General features: G+C 36.8%; 1 protein-coding gene across 3 annotated transcripts in view; it reads left to right on the forward strand.

The window, feature by feature from the left end:
• AHI1 (Abelson helper integration site 1) overlaps positions 1–16482 on the forward strand; it is a 216487-nt gene that overhangs the window by 83361 nt on the left and 116644 nt on the right. The gene's annotated exons all lie outside the window — the stretch shown is intronic.

Here is a 16482-nt window from a genome sequence, read left to right on the forward strand (position 1 = left end):
TTGGTTCCTCAAAAAATTAAAAATGGAGTTACCCTATGATCTGGCAATTGCACTACTGGGAATTTACCCCAAAGATACAGATGGTATTTACCCCAAAGATACAGATGTAGTGAAAAGAAAGGGCCATTTGCACCCCAAACTTCATAGCAGCAATGTCCACGATAGCCAAAATGTGAAAAGAGCCACATGTCCTTCAACAGACGAAAGGATAAAGATGTGGTCCTTATATACAATGGAGTATTACTCAACCATCAGAAAGGATGAATATCCAGCTTTTGCATCAACATGGATGGGACTGGAGGAGATTATGCTAAGTTAAATAAGTCAAACAGAGAAAGTCAATTATCATATAGTTTCACTTATTTGTGGAACATAAGGAATAGCATGGAGGACAGGAGAAGGGGAAAATGAAGGGGGAGAAATTGGAGGGGGAGATGAACCATGGGAGACTATGGACTCTGGGAAACAAATGAAAAGTTTTAGAAGGGTGGGTGGGTGTGAGGATGGGTGAGACTGGTGATGGGTATTAAGGAGGGCACGGATTACATGAAGCACTGGGTGTTATATGCAAACAATGAATCACAGAACACTACATCAAAAATTAATGATGTACTGTATGGTGGCTTACATAACACACGCACATGCACACACACACACACACACACAGAGAGAACAGGTTTGACTGTGTTGCTGCAATAGCAGTCCCTGGAAGGCATCCTGCAGCCCAGATAGGATCTCCTAGGTAGACAGTATCTTGAGAGCATTGACAAAATTCATTCTAAGGTTTTAAAATTTGTTCCTGTCAGTGCATCCAGACTTGCTCAGAATCTGGGTTACCTACTAGGAGTAATCAGTCTTAAAACATTTATTTATAAACCTAAAAAATAAATCTTATAGTGAAAGGTGTATTTTTCCAGTTGCCTGCCCACTCAAGACTACTCTCCCTTTTTATTTTTATTTATTTTTTTTTAAAGATTTTTTATTTATTTATTTGACAGAGAGAGATCACAAGTAGGCAGAGAGGCAGGCAGAGAGAGAGAGGAGGAAGCAGGCTCCCTGCTGAGCAGAGAGCCCGATGCGGGACTCGATCCCAGGACTCTGAGATCATGACCTGAGCCAAAGGCAGCGGCTTAACACACTGAGCCACCCAGGCGCCCTACTCTCCCTTTTTAAAATTAATCTGAAACCCAGGTTAATGGTTACAGAGTTGATTATTAAGCAGAATCATAGGAATAGGGATTAGATGGGTTTAAAGACATTTTATGGTAGCTTTGAAAAAAAAAAGTTAATTTTCTTTGCCCTATAGGAGATTTCACCTAATAATGCTTGTTTGGTGCTAACCAACATCTGTATAATTATGGGTAATAGCTGACATAATGAATTCCTGGGCTAATTGCTTTACATGTTCATCATATTTAATCCTCAAAACCATCGTATAATGTGGGTGCTAGTATTACCCCCATTTTATGGAACTTGAAGCTGAGGTTTCCAGAGCCCCTCCTGTATTGCCCATGTTACAGAGATGGCAGGCACTGGAGCTGAGATTCAGTCCATGCAGTCAGACCTCATGACCAGTCAGTTTCACCTTCTCCTTTTAAGGATCAAATTACTAATATCCATTAGACAGAATGTCCCTCCCTTAGAAATTTTTGGATAAAAAATTGATGTTCCTCTTTCCATTTTCTTTTTTCCTAAACTCCACATTCATCATAACCATTTTTCTTTTCTCTAGTTCTTGTATGCTGATGATACATGCTAGCCAACCCTTTTGGACTTATTTTTTTATTTTTTTGTGTCTCCTTAGCAGCAAATTTTCAAGTCATTTATTACATGTTGACTTTTACTAGTTTCTTTTTCAGAATTGATCTTCTCTTGGCCTTGTCCCATGAATTCTTGGCAGTTCCTTCCTGTAGCTCTTTCAATATGGATCATATATTTTGCCACTCAGTAAGGTTTATTCTTAGATTTCCTATGAAATAAATTATTAATGGTGGGAATTATATTTGTGGGCATTGTTATTTATGGAGATAATTATAAATGGCAGTTAAATCTGGGTGTGTCTTTGAAACTTGTTAGTGCTCTGGTAGAATTTTAGCGTTTACCAGTTTATTATTATTGCTTGTCATTAAATTTATTGAAGCCATATGTCTTTCTTGAGACAGATACATGTAGGCCCTCCAGGGTCTTTTTCTCAGTGCCTTTTGTTGTGGCAGGTTAGATTTACCAAGAACTCATTGAGTCTCTTTAATTCACAATACTGAGTGACAGGTATAGGGTAAGGAAGAAACTCTCCCAAATGTTGATTTTGGTTATTAAAAGATTAATATCAGGATATATTGAGAAGAGTTGATAATTGTATTAAAGAGAAATTATGAATATTTCCTTGCTTAGTGTATTGTTTTTCTTTTAGGAGGTGACACAAGCCTGTGCTACAAAGGTAAATAATTTTTATTAGAAGAAAGATAATTTGGATGCCTGGGTGGCTCAGTAGGTTGAGTGACTGCCTTCGGGTCAGGTCATGATCCCAGAGTCCTGGGATCGAGTCCCACATAGGGCTCCCTGCTCAGTAAGGGGTCTCTTTCTCTTCCTCTGACCTTCCTCCTCTCATGCTCACTCTCTCTCACTCTCTCTCTTTCTCAAATAAATAAATTAAATCTTTAAAAAAAGAAGAAGAAGAAGAAAATTTGAAAACCATAGCTTTGACTGTGATGTACCAAAGAATTGAAATGTACCATTCATACTTTTAAATAGGACTTTTACAAAAGTTAATCAGATGTGTATTTTCCTTATTTGAACTTGAATTTATCAAGGAATTACATATAGGAATCTGAGAATTTAGCAAGTACCTTCCTATTTTTGAAGATTTAAGAATATTAAGTGATAGGGATATACTTTTTTTTTTAATTTTTTCCAATTTATTTATTTTCAGAAAAACATTATTCATTATTTTTTCACCACACCCAGTGCTCCATGCAAGCCATGCCCTCTATAATACCCACCACCTGGTACCCCAACCTCCCACCCCCCCACCACTTCAAACCCCTCAGATGGATATACTTTTAGTAAAGGACCTGCACAGTTATTTGATCCTCTGAAAAAAAAAATTATATATGATACTTAATAGGTAAGAGACCCCAGTACAGTTCCAGTGGACGCACGCTGAGTAAATTGTGTAAGCCTTGAAATGCATGTAAGCTGCACATGAATAGCAATGATAGACTGTGCTGGTAATGCTCTTGATTATTTATGCCAATGTTTCACACTTCTTTTCCCATTTAGCTATGTAGCAATCCTGAGACACAAATTAGATATTATTGTTATTCCAACTTTAGAAAGGAAAAAGCTGAGGCTTATTGATATTAAATGTTTCCTCAAGACCCCAATGTTAATCTAAAAATAGCAGCATATAAAAAGCCTCTGCTTATTAAATAATTTCAAGGAAATTGTATCCGAGATGCTTTTAACACAGCAGCTTTCTTTTATAAGCAAGTTTATTTTATATCCAACCTTTAACTCAGTTCTCAAGAAAATAAATGTTAATTTAAAAGAGTTGGAATGGCACGTTTGTCCTTCCCTCCTCTTCTGTCTACTCCCAAAATTCAGTTGAATAATTAGACATTCATTCATTTATGAAATGTAATTTTATCTGTCATGAGGTGAAAGGATGAGACCTTCAGAACAGAATTAGACTGGTGTTTGTATGTTCAGAGACTGCTTTATGTAATAACAGTGCAGCGGAAGTATTTTTTTATTTAGTAGACATCTACTCCCATGTGGCAGGCACTTGGAATACAGAAGTAAGTAGTAGGCTATTATTTCTTTTCACATGGGGCATCTTATGGAGGAAACATGGCAGAAAATACTGGGCTCACCCCGTCACTGAGCTGTCCAGTATCAGTGAGGACCCATCACTTTTTTACCTAATCATCACAAACAGGATAATGGAATATAGACAAGGGGAAGGAAGATGGCGGGGGAGGGGAAGAGAACAAGCTATATTCTGACTTGGGCTGCAGATGTTCAGGAAACTTGTTCCTGATAGCAATGATTAGTATGATGATTATAACTCTAAGATTGCTGAATCTTCTTAAATATACATAGTATATAAAACCAAAGTCCAAAAAATAACTGATTTTCTGACTAGCAATTCAGAGGTATTTCTCTTTAACAAATAAATACCCACGCTTCTTTTATAAAACTCTCTGAATGTCCAGATAGTAAAGTGTTCTGCATGTATTTGGCAAAGGTTTATAGAAACTCTTATCTGCTAATCTGGAACCTCTCTGTGGATGAAGGATCTTGCTCTATTCATCTTTGTATCCTAAGTACTAATCAAAAGTAGAATAAATGCTCATTGAAACTACAGTGACATATTTGGAAGTATTTGCAGAGATTAACCTTACGAGTTACTTTTGTTATTTTTTATACATTTTATTGACATAGAATTCACATACCAAAATATTTACCTTTTTAAAGTGTGCAATTTACTGGGTTTTACCCTGACAACAAGGTGTGCAAGTGTCACTACTGTTTGATTTTGAAACTTTTATTCCCTCCAAAAAGAAATACTGTTTCTCTTAGCAGTCCTTATTCCTGTATGTTTATACACATACACACATACACATACACACGCAAACTCCTGGTAACCACTAAAACACTTTTTGTCTCTATGGGTTTGCCTATTGTGGACATTTTTATATACATGGAAGCAAATAATATGTGGTCATTTATAACTGGCTTCTTTCACTTAGGATAAGATTTTCATAATTCCTCCATTTGTAACATGTTATAAATGCTACTTATAATTGCCATATATGATTCCATCATACAAATGTATTACATTTTGTTTACCAGTTCATCAGCTTATAGACATTTGGGTTGTTTCCACTTTAGGGCTATTACAGACAATGCTACTATGATCATGTGTGTGCACATTTTTCTGTAAGCATATGTTTTCATTTCCTGGGATATATATCAAAGAGCACAATTACCAGGGCATATGATAACTCTGCATTTAATGTTTTCTAAAACCACTAAACTTACCAAAGCAGTTACACCATTTTATATTCCCACCAGGAATGTATAAGTGTTCCAGTTTCTTCCCATTTGTGCCAACACTTGTTATTTTCTGTCTCTTTCAGGAAATAGCTATCCTGGTGGGTAAGAAATGATACCTCATTGTGCTTTTTGATTTGTGTTTCCCTAATGACTAATGGCATGGAACATTTTTGACCTGTCATTTTTGTATCTTACTTGGAGAAATATCTGTTCAAATCCTTTGTGCATTCTTTAATTTTTTTTTGGTCTTTTTAATGTTTATGTTTTAGAGTTCTTTGTATGTTCTGGATATAAGTCTCTTATCAGATAGACGATTTGCAAATGTTTTATTCCACTTCGTGAGTTGTCTTTTCACTTTCTAGATGGTGGCCTTTAAAACAGAAAGATTTTAATTTTTATGAAATTCAGTTTATCTGTTTTTTTTTTTTCTTTTGTCACTTTGATTGTGGCACCATATCTAGGAAACCATTGTCCCAATCTCTGCATTCCAAAGATTTACTTCCTTTTTAAAAAATTTTAATATGTTTAACATTTAGGTCTGTGATTATTTTGAGTTCATGTTTTTCTATGTATAATGCGATGTAGAGGTCTAATTTTATCCCATTGCATGTGGCTGTCTAGTTGTCTCAGCATTATTTGTTGAAAAGGCTATTCTTGCCTCATTGAATGGTCTGAGTACCATTGTCAAAAGTCTTTAATCTTGAAAGCAGAATATATTTCTGAATTTCTCTTCTGTTACAACCAGGATAGTAAATTTTTACCAAGTATCCAAGCTTCTTCTTCCCTGAATCCCAGCCAAAGTTTTATGTTGTTGAAAATTCATTCCTTTTTTCTGTTAACACTCTTTAATCCTTGCCTACTAAGTATGGTGTGTTTGTGTGCACGCGCACGTGTGCTTGGGATATAACAGTGTATAGGCACACTTTGTTATAGGGAGACAAACAATAAAAAAGGAAATAAGACAATTTCAGATAGCAAGTGATGTTGAAGACAATAAGAATAGCCCCCTGGGACAGAGAGTGACTGGCAGGTAAGGCTGCCTGTAGTATTCTCCTTAAAGACCTCTCTGAGAGAAACACTTGATAAGGAGCAGGTCCTGTCCTGAAGAAGTCCTCATCTAGAGAGATAACTGGCATGCTGGAGAGCAGAAAGAAGAGCACTGTGTATAAGTAGTAATAGTGAGCAAGCAAGGGGAAGCAGTGTTTGATGGCCAGGTTGGAGAGGTGATCAGGAGCTCATGCATGTCTGTTAGCGTGGAAATGCATGGGAGGAATAATTTCCCTTCTGTCCTAGATTCTGTGGCTGGTCTAACAGTTAAATTGACTTAAGAAAAATAATTATGTCTATATGGGAACCCCACAAAAATAGGAGACCACAAAGCTGCCAGGGAATTGAGGCTTTTCTACCATCTTTACTGGAGGAAAGGAATAGGGGTCAGGGCTTCAAAATGGGAAGGCTGAGAGGGGAAGCTGAGAGGAGGAACTGTTTGGTAAATGAAGGAGGTGAAAAAGTTTTCTGGGCACAGCTCTCTTCCAACTAGAGGCCCCCTTGTTAGTGTAAATTTCTCTTGTTAAAGGACAGCTTCTATACTTGTTCTCAGAGCTTCTCTAGTATCTGCAGTTTCTCAAAATAATCCTTACGCCAAAGAGGCATATTTGAAGGTGACATGTTCTGCTAAACCTTCAGTAACGTTTTTGGTATTGGTTTAATCAGAGAAGCAGTGATGGAGATATTAAGTTGGGGAGAATGTGAGAATAGATTTTAAAAGGGAAATAAGTCTTCCAAGTAGAGAGATCAGTTGGCTGACTTTTGTGGTAATCCAAGAGGAGATGGTAGCCTGGACTAAGAATGATAAAAGATAAACAGATAGCTATTAAAATTTTTAATAAATAAGTAAGTTTAAACAAAAAAATTGATTTGGGGGGTGCCTGGGTGGCTCAGTCAGTTAGGCGACTGCCTTCTGCTCAGGTCGTGATCCCAGGGTACTGGGATCGAGCCCCGCATCAGGCTCCCTGCTCAGTGGGGAGCCTGCTTCTCCCTCTCCCTCTGCTGCTCTGCCTGCTTGTGTCTCTCACTCTCTCTGTCAAATAAATAAATAAAATCTTTTTTTAAAAAAAAAATTGATTTGAATGGCATAGTCCCAAACTGGAAGTGGTTAGAAGTGCTCCACAGGCAGGAACTGAGGAAAGACTTTTATAGAGGAAAGACTGAAGCAAAGCAAGGAAATTATAGATTGGCCATATTTTAAAGCCTAATTGGCTGTTGGTGATTGGTTGTCCTTAGATTTTGATTTTGTAACCTTGAGGTATTTACAGTCTTAGATCTGGGCTTGTTTCTGTAGCCTATAAGTCTTGCCACCATGGCATTAGAACTGCCTCAGACTCTTGGCCTCCTGTTTAATTAATTTACCAGTGGCAATAATGAAGATGCAGGCAATGGACAGAATTGCAATACATTTTGGAAGTAAATTTAACACAGCTTGGTGATGGGTTGGATGTGGTGTAAGTGAAGAAACTGTTGTCACTTCCAGCAATTGTACAGATGCTAGTAGTGCTTTTTAAAGAGGAATGCTGGAGCGGAGGGAGCAATTTTAGGAGTGGAGTTTTGGACATGGATGTAGTTGTGTAATAGACAATTGAATTTCTGAGTCTCAAGACTCAGGAAAGTCAGGGCTAGTGCTCTATATTTTTAATCTGTCAGATCGGATAACATCACCTGGGGAGAAATAGCTAAAAACCTGAGGCGCTTGTCCAGGAGAAGGGGATGTCAGGGAAGCCTAGAGGAGAGTATTTCAAGAAAGAAGAGTGGTAAACTGTCACATGCTACAGAGAAAATGAGGAAAATTGACAATTGTATTTGGCTTGATGGTGTCCTTTGGATACCTTGATGAAAACCATTTCAATATGTGACAGAGACAAAAGCACAATTGAAGTGGGTAAAGGACTAAATGGAAGCCCATAAATTTTTACTGGGGAGCAAAGAAACAGGGACTGAAGAGGAATCTTAAGTGGACAATATTAAAGCATACTTATCTGCTGATTGGGATAATTCAGTGGTGATGGAGAAGAATTACCATGGAGGTGGTAATTGCTGTACTCAAGTCCTTGAAAAAGTGAGAGGAGATGTAGTCCTGAATGCTCACGGAGACACTGGCCTTAAGAGAAGGGATTTTTCATCCCTTCTGATCGGCACGTAGGTAGAAACTGGGTAGATGCTTACTTAGATAACAGATTTGATGATGGGAAGCTGAGAGTTCTCATCCGATTGCTCAAAGATAGTAACTGGTATTAGAAGTCTTGTATTGCTCTGAACTGATAGAGCCCTTAAAATATCTACATATGAATTTATAATTTACAAATTTCCTTACTCCTTTCTGTGCTTGGGGTTGGATTGAAGTATATCAGAAATGGTATTAGCTGGAATCTGTTTCCACTAAGCTTTGTATTATTCCTCATAAACATAATGAATTTGTTTTTCTTATGTTCCCAAACATATTTATATTCATACCTGGCATGTGATATAATTGGGCCTACTCTTCCTTAAATTATCATTGATTCTGCCTGTCTCTGTGAATTCAATTATGAATTCCCTCAGGGAGAAACAACTCTTTTTCTGCTTTCTCTCCTTCTTTCCTTCCATTCTGCCATGCTCCCTTCCTCCCATCTTCCTTCTTCCTCCCTGTTTTCCCTCCCTTCCTTTTTTCCTTTTTTTCAGCTCTACGTAGTATTGCCTCAACCTCTGATCTTGTATTCCTGAATTTTCAAACTCCTCTGTCAAATTATTAATGCCATGAAACTCTATTTGTTTGTTTGTTTAATTATTAATATCCCCTACCCAAGAAGAATATAAGGGCAGCCAAGCTAAAGTTTATTAATTATGTTTAGTAGAATAATTTTATACAAGTAAGGTAATAATTCCAGTCAGATATATCTTAGAACATTTGTTCACTGAAAAGTAAAAAAGTTTAAAAAATAGAGAATCCAGAGAAGATAATTTTTTTATCTCCTAAAAATAGTTTGAATATTTGAAATTTGAATAGAATAATGATATGCAGTTTTTTGGACAGTTTCTTTTTAATAATTTGTTTTTAATGCTCGTAATTATTTCTTTATGTCATTCCAAAACTGGATAATAGCAAATCAAGTATTGTTATTTTAACAGTATTTGGGAGACTGGCTTGACTGTAGGAGTGCTACAGGCTACAGTAGGCCACTAAAATTACGGAATTCCATTCCTGGAAATTTTAGAAAAAGTCCTTGTGTTAGGAAAAGCCAGTTTTTCTCCTAAGTGTCTCCTTTACTCTTGCACTGCTACCAGTACCTGAAACACTTTTGACACCAAATGTGCTGTGGTTTTCCCCACACCAAGTGGTTCTCTGCGATCCCAGCTGGATGTTCTACAATTTGACTCCCTTTTGACTCTGTGTACCTGGGGATGGTAGCAGATTGGCAGATCCCACAAGTTAAGGACTCAGTCCCACAATACTTCACCTGTTCTCCCTGCCCCCACCCCTGCCATTTCCAATGTCATTTGCAGGTCCAGGTTGTTACCTGTATTTCTGACCAATCAGCTATAAACTGGAGACATGACAGTTCCTCAGGTTCAATTAATTTGCTGGAGCAGCTCACTAAGAACTCAGGAAAACAAATTACTTACTATTTGCCAGTGTATTATAAAGGAGACAGATAAACATCCAGATGGAAGAGCTGCATAGGGCAAAGTATGTGGAAGGGTCCTGGAGCTTCCATGACCTCTGTAAGCACACCGCTCTCCAGCATTGCCATGTATTCACCACCCTGGAAGCTCTCCAGACCCCATATGATGGGGAGTTTTATGGAGGTTTCTTCAGGTAGGCATGGTCAGTTATAATTTCATTTCTAGCCCCTCTCCCCTCTCTGGAAAATGAGGGATGGGCTAAAAATTCCAAGTTTCTAATCATGGCTTGATCTTTCTGGAGAGAAAGAGCACACCAAGAGTCACTTCAGCAGAACAAAAGACATTTCTGTCACCCAGGAAATTCCAAGATATGTTAGGAACTCAGTGTTTGGAACCAGAGTCAAAGACCAAATAGTAGAACAAAAGATCCTCCTAGTAGTTTTATCACTTAGGAAATCACAGGGTTTTAGGAGCTCTGTGCCAGAAACTGGAGCCAGAAACCAATATTTTTTTTTCTATTATTTCACACATTCATTTCTAGATTTAAATTTGAATATTAAACCATGTATTTTAATATGTTCCTTACACTTAAGCCTTTTATTCTCTAATTCTTATCATTAAAAAGTTAGATTTGGGGGGTGCCTAGGTGGCTCAGTCAGTGAATCGCTTGCCTTTGGCTCAGGTCATGGTCCCAGGGTCCTGCGATCAAGCCCAATGAGCAGGGAGTCTGCTTTGCCCTCTCCTTGCTGCTGCCCCTGCCCATACTCTCTCTCATGTCAAGTAATAAATAAAATCTTAAAAAAAAAAAAAAAGATTTGGGAAGTCTGAAAAATAAAAAGTTTTAAAAAATAGAGAATCCAGAGAAGATAATTTTTTTAATCTCCTAAAACAAGTTTGGGTATTTTTATCATGAAGAGGTAAAAATTAAGTTGAGATTTGCATAGAATAGTGGTTCAACACAAATACCATGTTAAGTTTGGGCAAGACAGTAAACATATACTCCTTTCACATGTATATTAAGTCATTTGACTTCCATGCAGTTCCTATTAGTGCTATATGAGTTATTTACTAAAGAAAGATGAACAAAAATTGGTTCTTTACCCTCAAGAAGATTACAGTTTGGTGGGTGGTAATTAACTAAATACATAAGCACACAAAAGTGTTACTGGCGTTGTGATAATAGAAGACAGAAAATACACAAGACATAGTGGAAAGACAGGGAAGGGAGTAAAATGCTCCTGGGAAAATCTGAAAGGCTTTTCACACATGATGTAATACTTGAGCTAAAGCTTGAAAAAGGAGTTGGCATCCACCAGGAAGATGGCGCCTAAAGGAAAGCCCATTCCTGGAAATGGAACAGTGAGAGCTGAGTCACAGGGACGTGAAACAGCCTGGCGGGTCTGCAGAGCTCCGTGCATTTTGTTGTAGCTGGAAAATAAGAAAAGGAGCCATAAGGTTGGAGAGCTAGGTAGTTGTTAGAATATGGAAAGCTTTGTATGTCAGGCTAAAAACTATGGACTTTATCTAGTAGAACAACTGATGGTGGGTTTTAACCAGAAATGTTACTGAATAAAATTAGCATTTTAGGAAGAGCATGTTGTCAGCAGTGCAGAAGAATTAGAGAAACAGGAGATAGGGAAAACAAATCCAGAGGCGACTGCAGTAGTTTGCAAGCAGAGAAGGCCTGACCCAAAGCACTGACTGGAGAAAGAATGAAGTCAGATGTCAGAGCACCTAATTGACTTCGTGACTGATTCTCTGTGGAGGGCGAGATGGCAGTGTAGGCTTCCCACCTTTCTGGCGAAGGCAACTTAGGTGGATAGCAGAGCTTTCCTGAGGAAGTAAATAGTCGAGGAAAAGTTGGTTTAGTCTTGAACCTACTGATTGGAAGAGTTTGGGATTTAAAAAACGTCTTGTGATGAGCACTGGGTGTTATTGAACACTACTTCTGAAACTAATGATGTAATCTATGTTGGCTAACTGAACATAATAATAAAAAAAGAAAGGGAGGGAGGGAGGAAGGAATGAAGGAAGGGAAAGAAAGAAAGAAAAAGAAACATCAGCATAGTTGGCAGATGAAGTGATGAAAACAAATGTTGCTGCCCAGGGTAAGCTTGCAGTGTGAGGGAAGAGAAGGTCCAATGGGTCTAGCAAACAACCCTGATAAGCAGTGGCAGGATAAACCAACAGAAAATAGTTTTCCAGAAAAAGGGAGGAGAGCAATGGGCAGTGTTAGAGATCCTAGCTGCTTAAATCAGTCTGTTAACTGACCATTTGAAGTCTTGGGTGTGGTGACTTTAACTTCAGATTTAGTCTTCTGGTGGAGAAAAGCTTAGTTGTACTTGGTTGAGACTGAATGTTTAAGTTAAATGGGTAGTAGTTATGTGCTGCTTTTCAAGGAGTGTAGCTTTTAGTGAAGCTTAAGGAAATTATGGAATCATTGAGAGAGTTTTTGATTGTTTGCTATTTGTTTTTATACTGAAGCAGAAAGATCTGTGCTTATATCCTATAAGGAAACAGCCAGTAGAGAATTTGAAAGAATTATGAAGAACTTTAAGTATCCCCAAGGGAATAGATGGAGGTACTAATCTCTAACAGAAGGACACTAGAAGAAAAGACATTGAAGGTGGAGGCATGATGTATATTCTTTCATAAGTTTGAAAATGAAGATTTCAGAGGGTTGAAGACCAAATTTTCTCTGTGAAGTAAGGAAATATGTTAAGAAAAGAGGCAGAAGTTTGAAGAAAATCAAAATATATTGAGGTAAATTGACTTTGACTAAGGCATGTTGTTGGGTAGATGGTTTTTTTTTTTTTCCAATTTATTTATTTTCAGAAAAACAGTATTCATTATTTTTTTTCACCACACCCAGTGCTCCATGCAAGCTGTGCCCTCTATAATACCCACCACCTGGTACCCCAACCTCCCACCCCCCCGCCACTTCAAACCCCTCAGATTGTTTTTCAAAGTCCATAGTCTCTCATGGTTCATCTCCCCTTCCAATTTACCGAAAAGCACATACCCTCCCCAATGTCCATAACCCTACCCCCCTTCTCCCAACCCCCCTCCCCCCAGCAACCCACAGTTTGTTTCGTGAGATTAAGAGTCACTTATGGTTTGTCTCCCTCCCTATCCCATCTTGTTTCATGGATTCTTCTCCTACCCACTTAAGCCCCCATGTTGCATCACCACTTCCTCATATCAGGGAGATCATATGATATTTGTCTTTCTCCGCTTGACTTATTTCGCTAAGCATGATACGCTCTAGTTCCATCCATGTTGTCGCAAATGGCAAGATTTCGTTTCTTTTGATGGCTGCATAGTATTCCATTTTGAACCAGCACCAAATCTTAATTTTAAGTTTTGCACAGGGGAGTCCCATTAATCATCTTGCACTACCAGTCCTTGGTATATATATATATATTAGAGGCTCAAAAGGTCTGCATTAAGTACTGAAAAACTGAACTTCATTATAACTGATTCAAATTGGAATTCTGGTTTTAGTTCATGCAGTTGTGATGAACTGATTTGAAGGGAGATTTTCTGGCACCTTATCCCACTGTAGAAATTTCTTTTCCAGCAGGAACCGTGTTTCTTCCTAATCCCTCTTGTCACTATAGTAATTTATAAGGAAAATATCTAGAGAAGTAGAACTCATGTTTGAATTTCTCTTTATGACACCAAAGGCTACTCATTTGTTAGGTTTTACCTGGAAATCACAAGAATTTAAGCTGCTTTAAATTTATGGTGCTAGAATATTGATAACTGCCTTCAGTTGCCTTCAATCTCACTGTGGCTCAGGTTTTCTGTTTCATATGTTCTTTAATTACTGGGATTCTAATTTTTATAATAGACATTTGATTTGCCATAAAACATTTTCTGGGTATTGGGGGTTTTTTTGCAACCAGAACCATCCTCGAATTAAAGTATTAACTGTATTTTTTTCCAATTTAATGGAAAAAAACAGCCTTCTGCAGGAAGAAGGGGGAAAAATTTGCAAACGTGAGTATATAGACAGTATTATCATATTTCAAGTTACAATTTAAAACCAATTGGAGGTGTCTTCACAGCTTGAAATTTTAAAAACAATTCTTCAGGTGAATGTAGCATGTGATCTAAAATCAGCTAAGATGATTAGGCTTATAAGTGTGTATGAAAATGAGTGTTACGTATCTCCCAAAGGTTTCATAGTTTAGCTAATCACCAAAAAAGAAATTAATTGTTAGCTTGTTCAGTGTTGTGCCCTCAGTTTTAGATCAGGACAGTGACTTTTTTAATATGAAAACTAACCTCCTCTTAGAGAATTAGTGTTTGCATGTTTTGCACAAAGCTGCTTCTGCTCTGAAAGAGTAGCCAAAAACATTTTTGTGATTAACGTGACAGAAATTCAGGTGATACTTTTTCTTTTTTTCTATTATGAATTTCATCAAATTTTTATGCTTTTTGTTTTCCCCAGTTTGGAGGTATTAAACTGACTTTGGCAGACTGTGGTTTTTGCATGAAGCAAGCAGAAAAGCATGTTGTGAAAAGAGGGCAGATTCGTATAGGGTAGACTATCTTAGCCAACCTTTCTGTTGTTGTAAAATTATTAAGCAATTCTTTTCCACAGCATGTATTACAAAAATAGATATTGCTTCACTCTATTTAATGGTTATTATTATTTTTCTCCCTGTAAGTAGTGAATGTGTATAGGCTAGCTTTGAAAATACTTTGAGTACTAATTTCAAGTCACTGTAATAATTAACAACTGTCCAAAACCTTTAAAATCTGCTGTATGTTGCCAATTACCACTTCATAGATATAAGATAGTCTCTTCAAAAATGTGTCAAGAAGAGCAGAATTTTAAAAATGCTTAGGAAGAAACTGTAAAGTTTCTCTCTTTGAGCAGAGACAAGTATCCTATTCTAGCTTTCCTGGTATTCTTTTTGTTTTAGCACAAGTAAATATCTGAAAAGGAATACTAAAAAGACTCTGTGTGTGTGTGTGTGTGTGTGTGTGTCCTCATCCCCAGCATACACCTGTTCTTTTGCACCAGCTTTCAAAATGCATTGTTTGACATGTAGGATAAAAATTTCTAAGAACGCAGAAGTAAAACTGAAAATGATTCTAAAAAGAGAAGTGAATTAGATTGTTAAATGATAAATATATCACTGTGTATAGTACTTCCATTTAAAAGCATAGCTCCCTGAAATATTTACTGCATCATCATACTAAATTACATATCCCTAATTACTCTGATTTCTAGTGATGTTAATAACCAGTATTTCTATAGAACTTTATTTGTGTAGTGTCCTATGGCTTCCCTTTGCCAACATACTCAATTTAAATCTGTTTTTTATTTAATATGTTATTTAGGGCTTTATGTCTCACATATGTAAATGGCAATTTATTATACCAGTTCATCTTTATTGTTCCTCCAGCACATTTCCCACTGAAGCATGCTTACTGTTTTTATTTTTATTACCTGTGCTTTAAGATGGAAATAAAGCTCAAAGATGTGAGATGATCTCATTGTTACTTTAGGTATTATATTACTATAAAGTCACCATTAATTTCGGTCAGTGTTTAACAATGGATTCTGATAGAATTTTTAAAGCTGGATAATTTTTTTAGCACTGGTGTGGTATTTAACCCCATCTAACTACTTTGAAAAATATTTTTGCTTTTTGTAAAATAATATCACAACAGTTTACCAACTTTAGAACTGTATTGTCATGTGGTCTTAATGATTGTAGACTTTTTCCCCAAAATGTAAAAGCCCTTTGCTTCAAGAGAAAAGCTTAATCTAAGATATACCATTTACTGTCACTGAAAGAAGAGAAGCATTTACAAACATTATATAAATGATGAGTCAGATAAAGGACATGTAATAATCACAATCCACTACTATGTAGAGCATCAAAAGGGAATTTCGATTATTTTTTACAATGAGAGAAGGCAGCTGTTTTCATATATTAGCGTTTAATGCCATAAACTATCATTTACTAGTTGACAAGTTACAAATTACATTTTGCAGTAAATTAGAAATTCAGACTTCCAAATCTTTCAGAATTAGATCACATTTTTATCCTGATTTCTGAAAATTTTTATCCTGATTTTCAAAAAATAAGTAATGAATAATAATCAGACAAGAGACTAGATCCTTGCCAAAATTAATTCCAAGTTACAAGATAAATTTACATGTAAAACTTTCTTTGTGAGCTGTTCTTTGTTTTCCTACAAAAGCTATAGTTACAATGTTGTATTTGTTACAGGTGTCATTTCTGGAGGACAGTATTGTATTCAGATAGTCATAGTAAGCTTCTTGTGTTATAGAGCATTGTATTTACTTACAGAAATTTTGCTTCATCATTAGATCAGTATTGTTTTTAAACAGTGCCTTAAGAATAAGTGTTTTTGATGCAATGATAGCTATTCCATTTGGCAAGTGAGGTTACAGCTCTGTTACCCGTGTCACCATGATGTGTGTAAACATGAGTATTATAGGAGTTTTCTGTGCAGTCTCTAAAAAGGAAGGACCTGCTAGTTCTCAAAATGCTGAAGAAATGTGACTGTGAAACATTTTAACTTTCTTAATTGAAAGTCGGAAGTGGGGTCACTTTTAATTTTTGCCTGTCTTTGAATAACTTTTAAGACCACTCTATTTAAGTTATTAATAATGTCAATTTCACGATAAGCAGATTTGTTTTGGTAAGGCAGATGTACTTTCATACAGCGACGCTTTCATTACCACTGTACTCCTTCCTTGATAAAAACGATTCTGTTCTG

This window comes from Neovison vison, chromosome 1 (assembly GCF_020171115.1).
Source record: "Neovison vison isolate M4711 chromosome 1, ASM_NN_V1, whole genome shotgun sequence".
Classification (NCBI taxonomy): domain Eukaryota; kingdom Metazoa; phylum Chordata; class Mammalia; order Carnivora; family Mustelidae; genus Neogale; species Neogale vison.